Raw genomic sequence first — 7,751 nt, forward strand, 5'->3', positions numbered from 1 at the left:
CATCTATGGAGATAGAAGGGCCTAGGATAGTTCTGAGATAAGTTTTGATTCTTTCCCACAAACTAATAATCTTTGGACATTCCCAAACAATGTGTAGCCAGGTGCCACCGCCCTCTTTTGCGCAACAGAAACACCTGTCCTCAATCTGTGGATACATCTTATGAAGAAAGGAAGGGGTTCTACAGATCAACCATTTTGAATTGAACTGCATGCGCTTAAAATTTTAAAATATTCTATACCAGGTTAATTTTGAGACCTGCATCCCTTCCCTTCCCCACCATCTATCCCAAAACTTTTTCATATATCGAGAGAGGCTTATATTCTCCAAGAATTTTAACCCAGGCACTGATCTTCCGTTGTATCGGGGAATCATAGGCTTCACTTAAGCTTGCTCCAACGGATGCATTTTTAATATCAAATTTTTGTAGCAAGGGTTGTATTCTGATGATGACCACTTCAGGATTGTTTTAGAGTGTAAAAGCCCCATTTCGATCTCTGGCCATGACTTCCAACAATTACCTATAATAAATTCCTGAATCTACAGTTACTCTAAAAAACATCTTTCCCCCGTGAAAAAAAGGGGCAGCTAGTAGAATTGTTAAGTCTCAGGATATTATAAAGTGTTAAAAATTGAGATTTTTGTGTCAGTACCCATTGGAGAGTCTTATAGCTTACTTTTTTAGGGTACTTAGTTAATCTAGTAGGGTCAATGATATTATATTCCTTTAAGATCTTTTTCATAAAAAAATTGTCTGCCTCCTGAGGGTTCAATGGAAAAAATCTAAAACTGTGATGTGCAAAAGTCGCATGATAATAATTCCTAATATTTGGAAGGGACAACCCTCCTTCTGCAACAGGATAACTTAAAGTGCGAAGTGCCAGTCTTGGTATCTTGTTAGACCATAAAAAAGAAGAAAACATGCTATCTATCTCTTTAAAATAAGCTGCTTGAAATGCGCACGGGGCAGCACTAAAGAGCAAATTAAAAAAGGAAAGAATAGACATGCGAATTAATGCGACTCGACCCATTATTGATCGTGGGAGCTGGTTCCATCGTGCTAACAGGTGTTTCACTTTTTTCAGCAGCGGAGTATAGTTTAACTGGAATAGATCTTCAATTTTCTCCGTAACAAAACTCCCTAAATATCTCTTTGGGCGAGTATTATATACATGCCTGAATTCTAGCAATGATGAGTCAACAGAGCAGTTACACAGTATGTTCTCTGTTTTAGTCTTATTTTTTTTGTAACCTCCTATTGCTTGGAAATCTGAAAAAATCTTCATGATTTCTACCTGAGTGTCTGTTTTTGAGTCTTAAAAAAGGACTGTCATCGGCGTAGAGTTTTATATTTGTCATACCTTGAAGCGGAGCCGTATACGCCTTTTTTTAGTCTAATTGCTATTGCAAGTGGCTCAATAAATAGTGCAAATAAAATCTGAGAAAGAGGACACCCTTGCCTAGTGCCTCTATTTATTTGACATGTACATATATTCACAAAATTAATTAAAATTTGCACCTGAGAGTTCGTATACAGCTGCCTTATTAAGTATATAAACTCCTTTGGGAAGCCACATTTTTCTAAAATCAGAAACAGACAATCCCATGAGACTAGGTCGAACGCTTTTTCGGCATCTAAAAACCAGACCTGTCCCTCAGTCTTATTTATGTGAAAAAAATCCAGTGCTTCTAATAAAAAATTTGTGTTGGTATGTAGCTGTCTTCCAGCTACAACACCACACTGATCCCTCTTAATAAGTGAACCTACCATTCTATTTAGCCTATTAGTGAGGAGTTTTGTAAAAATGTTGTAATCAGTATTTAAGAGGCTTATAGACCTATAGGAATTTACGTTCTCACTATCTTTGTCCTTCTTTCAAATGCTGACCACTACTGCTGTGCGAAAGGATATTGGAGGGTCGCCCCCTTGTGATAAATAGTACACAAGGTTTAGGAATTCAATATTAAGAGTTGAGGCGAATTTTAAAACAAATTCTGTGGGAAAACCATCTTCCCCGTCACTTCACAATTAGGCAAGGAGCTTATGACTAAATCAAGTTCTTCCTTCTTAAAATCAGCTAATAATTCCTTTCAAAAGTTCATATTTAAAATAGGAACTGGCAAGTCACACAAAAAAACATGAATAAATTCCATAGGTGCATTATAGTCCGATTGATAAATTCCCTTATAGTGCTTGAGGAAAACTTCGCCTATATCCGGTGTTCTAGTTGAATGTGTTTTAGTTGATTCATTCCAGATAATCTTGATCCTATTATGCACCTGATTCTCTTTTGCCTGCCAGGCTAATAGTTTCCCTGTGTACTCGCTGTCTTCATAGACTGTCTGAAGGTAAGTCCTGCTCGCCATATCACCTAACCCATAATAAAATTCTCTCATTTGTATTTTTGGTTCTGATAATTCTTGCTTAGTGTTTGGGCCCCTATTCATGATATATTCCTGATTCGCACAAGCAAGTCTTGTTTCAATCATCATTCTCTCCTCTTTTTTCGCCCTTTGTTGCGGGATATCCTTTGAAGTGATTATGCCTCTTAATGTAGCCTTGAATGCATCCCAGGTTACATTAATTGGGGCTGATTCTTTGTTTATACATAAAAAGGCCCTAATCTCATTATCTATTTCTGTGCACCATAAATCATTTGCTAAATTAAGTTTATTAAAATACCATCTTCTTGATGCACCTTTATACATATTCCCTACAACAATTTCAAGACATGATCCAAAAAGGCGTTTAGAATGTGTTCATATCTACGAACTACAAGATTGCATGAGTTAAAAAAAATATATATTCTTGATGCTGAATCATATTTTGCTGAGTAGCAAGAATATCTGCGTTTAACTGGGTTGTTAAGTCACCACTTATCTATGATATCTAGATCAGATATACAGCTAGACGGAGCAATAGCAACTTGAGGTTTATTTGGTTTAGGTTCTAACTTTGTTGAGTCAAGTGAGGGGTCCTCTTAAAAAAAATTGAAATCACCTCCCCATATGATCTGTCCTGGTATGCACGATAAAGCTTGTTTTAGTTGTAAGATAGGGAGTGGATCATCTATCACAGGTGCATAAATCGTAACCAATATAAGGTTTAACTGATTTAGTTTTCCATGCACAAACGTCCATCTTCCACCCAGATCAGAGTATGATCCATTAACATAAAATTGGACATGCTTACCTAAAGAAATGCCCACGCCCCTCTGCGCAATACCTGAGACAGATGAGCAATAGAAGCCCGCCCAATTCTTAAAGATTTTACTAGCATCTGGCAAACTTCGAAAATGTGTCTCTTGAAAAAAAAATCACATCGGGATTATACCCTCTGAGCCAACTCTCTACTGCATAGGCTTTGCGCCTGTTATTAAGACCATTAGCATTAAAGGACAGAATTGTTAATTTATTCCTATTCATCATTTGTATGCTGTATAGGATATTTTAAAATCGTCTGAAAACTTACAAGATACATATCTCATCACAACATATTGAATATACCTCCCTGACCTTGACTCTCCTCCTAGCTCTTACCCTGATAAAAATATTAGCATAAAACACATGAAAATCCTTCCAATAAAATCTCTTCCTAGCAGTTAACCAGCTAAAGTGCAAATTGTGTGAATCGTGCAAATTATGCATTAAACAGCAGCTCTTGATAGCAGCAAAAACGTAGCATGCAGTAAAGCATAGGTACCTACAACAACAACTAAAGTGCAAATTGTGCAAGCTATGCTTTAAGCAGCAGCCCTCAATAGCGGCTAAAAACATAGCATGCAGTAGAGCATAAATACCTACAACAGCTAAAGTGCAGGTTGTGTAATTGTGCAAACTATGCTTAAGAAAAAGCGCTCAATAGCGGCTAAGACATAACATGCGGTAAAGCATAGGTACCCATAATACATTCTAAAATTGCCCTTTAACTGACAATATAGCATCCAAAAAAACACTTCTTAAAAGATAACCATCTAGTGTGCAAATATAGCCTGGAGCAGCAGTTTGTAATAGCAGCTAACATCTAAAGTGCAAAAAAAAACCACATATATCCAAAAAACTTACAGTGCCTAAAGTGCGTTCTCCTAAAATACATAATATATTTCAATAAATGTAAACCATATATTGGCACTTTCTCTGCAAAATCTATCCGTATTCTGACACAATAAAAATTTGTCCAAGAACTCTCTTTTTTCTAAATGCTTCACCCCCTCCACCTTTCTCCCACCCCCCCTCTGAAGGAGAAAAATCCCCGCTGATCCCACTATTCCCTCCTTCTACCTTTTTTTTCTTGGATGACATCTTGTTGCATCCTTTTGCGACTCCTGATTCTCGTCATGACCGCCCTTGCCTTCCTTCCATTAACAGTTCTCCTAATACTTTTTATTAAAATCCGAAGCCAACTTAAAACTACAGAATACCTTTTCTTACGCAACGCTCAGTTCTTCCAAAAAGGTTTGAGCATCCGTTAAGTCCGTGAAGATGAAAAATGTTCCTTTAGCCAGGACTTTCAAATTAGACTGTTGAACAATTGATGCTTGCACTCCTTTAGCCTTAAAGGAGTCAATCATTTTAATAAAGTCCTTTCGTCTATGTGCAGAGGCTGTAGACATATCGGAAAAAATTCTGAAATTTTGAATCTCGGAAGTTGAAAATAATCTCTTTGCTATTGCTGTACTTACAATTTTTTCCTTAACTCTGTAGTCTGAAAAGTCCATTAAAATTGTCCGTGGATATTTGGCATTCGGACGTTTGTGAGCGGAAACTCTATGGGCTCTGGTGGTTGTAAAATCTCCTTGTGGCTCTGGTATTGCCATTTTCAGGAGTGACTCTGACCACTTTACCATATCGGTCTTTTCTATACACTCCGGTATTCCAACCAGGTGCAGATTAGATAGTCTGTTATAGTTCTCAAGATCTTGAAGTTTTAGCTCCATCTGATGTTTGTTTTTGTTTGTTTAATATGTGGAGCTCCTTTTGCATAGCCACAATATTATCCTCTAAAACCAAGACACGATTCTCCACTTCTACAGTTCTTTTAGGGATATTTAATAAGCTTTCCTCAAGCTTCGACAGCCTATCATGCAACTGTGAGATTTCAAGTGCTTGGGAAACTTTAAAGTCTCTTAATTCTTGTAGAATGGTTGTAAGCATTTTTTTTAATGAAGAATTTCCTTTAGGTCTTTTAGATTCCTCACCTGCAGCCACTAAGACTGGATCTATATCTTGTTCCATATCTTGTTCTGACTCAGATGACGACTCAGACACTGACACATCTATCTTGGTTTGCGTGTCACTTGTCCCCTCTTGGATCGTCTGTAAGAGTATTTGATCAACTTGAAGGGATGGAGGGTTAACAGGAGGTGTTTCTAAAAGAGCTGTCTCAATTTGCAAATATGATTGAGGCTGTAGACGGGTTGCCTGAACAGACGGCGCGGGTTGGCCTGATTGAAGTTGTAAAGTCTGCTGAGATAATCGTTCCATTGGGTCCATTGTGTCCTTGGATCTTAGGCTCTCAATTTTCCTGTACCTACTTTATTTTGTTTGACGTGCATTTTCTAAATTCTTTTATTTCCTTTTGCCTGACCTAAGTGCCCAAGTGCCTGAGTGCTGGATATTCAAATACACAGTTACTCCAATACTCCAACACTGTAGAATTTCCCTCAGAGGCCGAGCACAAAAATAAAAAATAAATAAAAAAAAGACCAAGACTCTAAGCTCAAGCACACTGAGCATGCCGAGCACACTGAGCAAGAAGCGAAGGAAAAAACCCTTCCAAAACGTCCTCTCTGCCTCGCCTCCTCTGCACTCTTTTCGTCACACCCCTACTCCGTTCTTACCAACTCTAACGTCCTTACAACCAAAAGAGGAGCGTCATTGGTGTGTCACTGCCTGATGCTAGAACACTGTTGGTAAAACTTCAACGAGTTGAAGGCAGGCTGGTACACAGGCAGCGACAGTGCATAGGTTGTGGAGCACACCTTTCATTGCTGCGAGTGTGCAAATGGCTGAAGGCTTCCTGGGCATATAGGCAGACAGGCAGAGACTTGGGACACGGGAACTCAGCGCAGCAAACCGCCGCAAAAAGCAGATAGCAGACAGCAGCCGGCAAAATGCAGAAGCTCTCACAGAGCGCTCCAACCGCCCTCACACGAACGATACCACCCCAGACTTTTCCTCCGTGCTGCGCCTCCCCCTCCTCCTCTGGGTCCCTTCACTCAGCATCTCAGCGTCTCGTAGGTGTAGTTCGAGTCTTCTCGCTTCTAAGAGCGCCTCTCCGAGCCTCTCAGAACCTCTCAGTGGAAGCTGTCCTTGAATGCTTCCACTCCGCAAATGGTTACATTCGACTACGTGAATGGGACAGAACATTATTACATATCCTTGTTGTAGGAAAGGGCCTCTTTTAACATGGTTAGCCTTCACTTTTTGGCTGGAACACGATGTGATTTTGACTGAAAGTGCATTGTGTCCCTGCTAACCAGGTTCCCAGTGTCAGAGCTCTTTCCCATAACTGTACCACAATTGGCACAACTACAGAAACCCCTACAAGTCCCTAGTAAATGGTACTCCTGGTACCCAGGGCATTCAGCCAGAAGAGGGTCCTCTAGGGCTGCAGCACAAATTGTGCCACCCAAGATACCCCTCACCAAGACCATGCAAACAGCCACTGCAGGCTGCGTGCCTTGGTGCAGAGAAAACTGTAGAGTTGACATGGCACACATCCCTGTGTGCAATGCCCATAGAGACTGCTTGAGGTATAGGTAAGTCATCTCTACAGCAGGCCTTACAGCCTTAAGAGGAGATCTGACCCTACAATATCCAAGTCCATTCTTGGATATTGTAAGCGCACAGGGAAGCCATAGAGAGTTCATGAGTTGGACACCTGTCAATACGAGTTTACCAGCACAATGATGCCAGACATGTTTCTGACCTCATGGGGTGAGTGCCTGTGCTCCCAGGGGCCGTGAACAAATCCTGCACTGGGCAAAGGAGCTTCATGCCTCCTCTAGGCCGGAATGGCATTCCAAGGCAGGAAGCTTCAAAGGCGATGCCACCTTTCAAATGCAACCCAGGCATCTCCAGATAGTGGAGGATGCCAACCCCCCTGTCCTGCCCCACTTTTGGTGGGAGGACAGGCGTGAAAATTAGATAGATTAGGAGGTGTGTCCCATTCAGTGAGCACCACGACTAAAGTGGGGCAGGTGATGTGGATCCTACTTTTCAGTTTCCTCCATCTTGTTTAGAGAGGAAATTAGCCAATTAGGCTCAGGGTTTTGTCCACTCCCCAAAGGTTGTGGTCACATAGAGGGTGTTGACACCTAAAGGGTAGGTACCCAATTGGCTCCTACCTGTCCCCCCTGTAACATCTCTAAATCTAGTATTTAGGAGGCACCCCTGGACCCCAAACTTTAGATTCAACGCACCTAAGAAGACAATAGGCAAAGAAGAGCTGCTGACCCGAGAATGGAGTACCTGCTTCAAAATTGTTGGCGCAAATCCCTGCCTGCTGCCTCAAGGACTTGACCATCATGGTGTGCTATCTCATCCTGCTACTATGAGGACTCCAAGAACCCTGGAGTCCCTTCAACCCATTGCCAATCGCCAGAAAACTCCCTTGGAGTAGAGAAACTACTCCTGTGAAGTCCGCATGCACTGAACCCACAGAGTGCGGTTTACCAACATGCTGCTTCCCAGCTACTCCTATGCAGCACCCAAGCAAGGAGACGTACACCAGCTCTGGAGGCTCAGGTCT

The sequence above is a fragment of the Triturus cristatus genome, chromosome 3_1 (genome assembly GCF_964204655.1).
Source record: "Triturus cristatus chromosome 3_1, aTriCri1.1, whole genome shotgun sequence".
Taxonomy (NCBI): domain Eukaryota; kingdom Metazoa; phylum Chordata; class Amphibia; order Caudata; family Salamandridae; genus Triturus; species Triturus cristatus.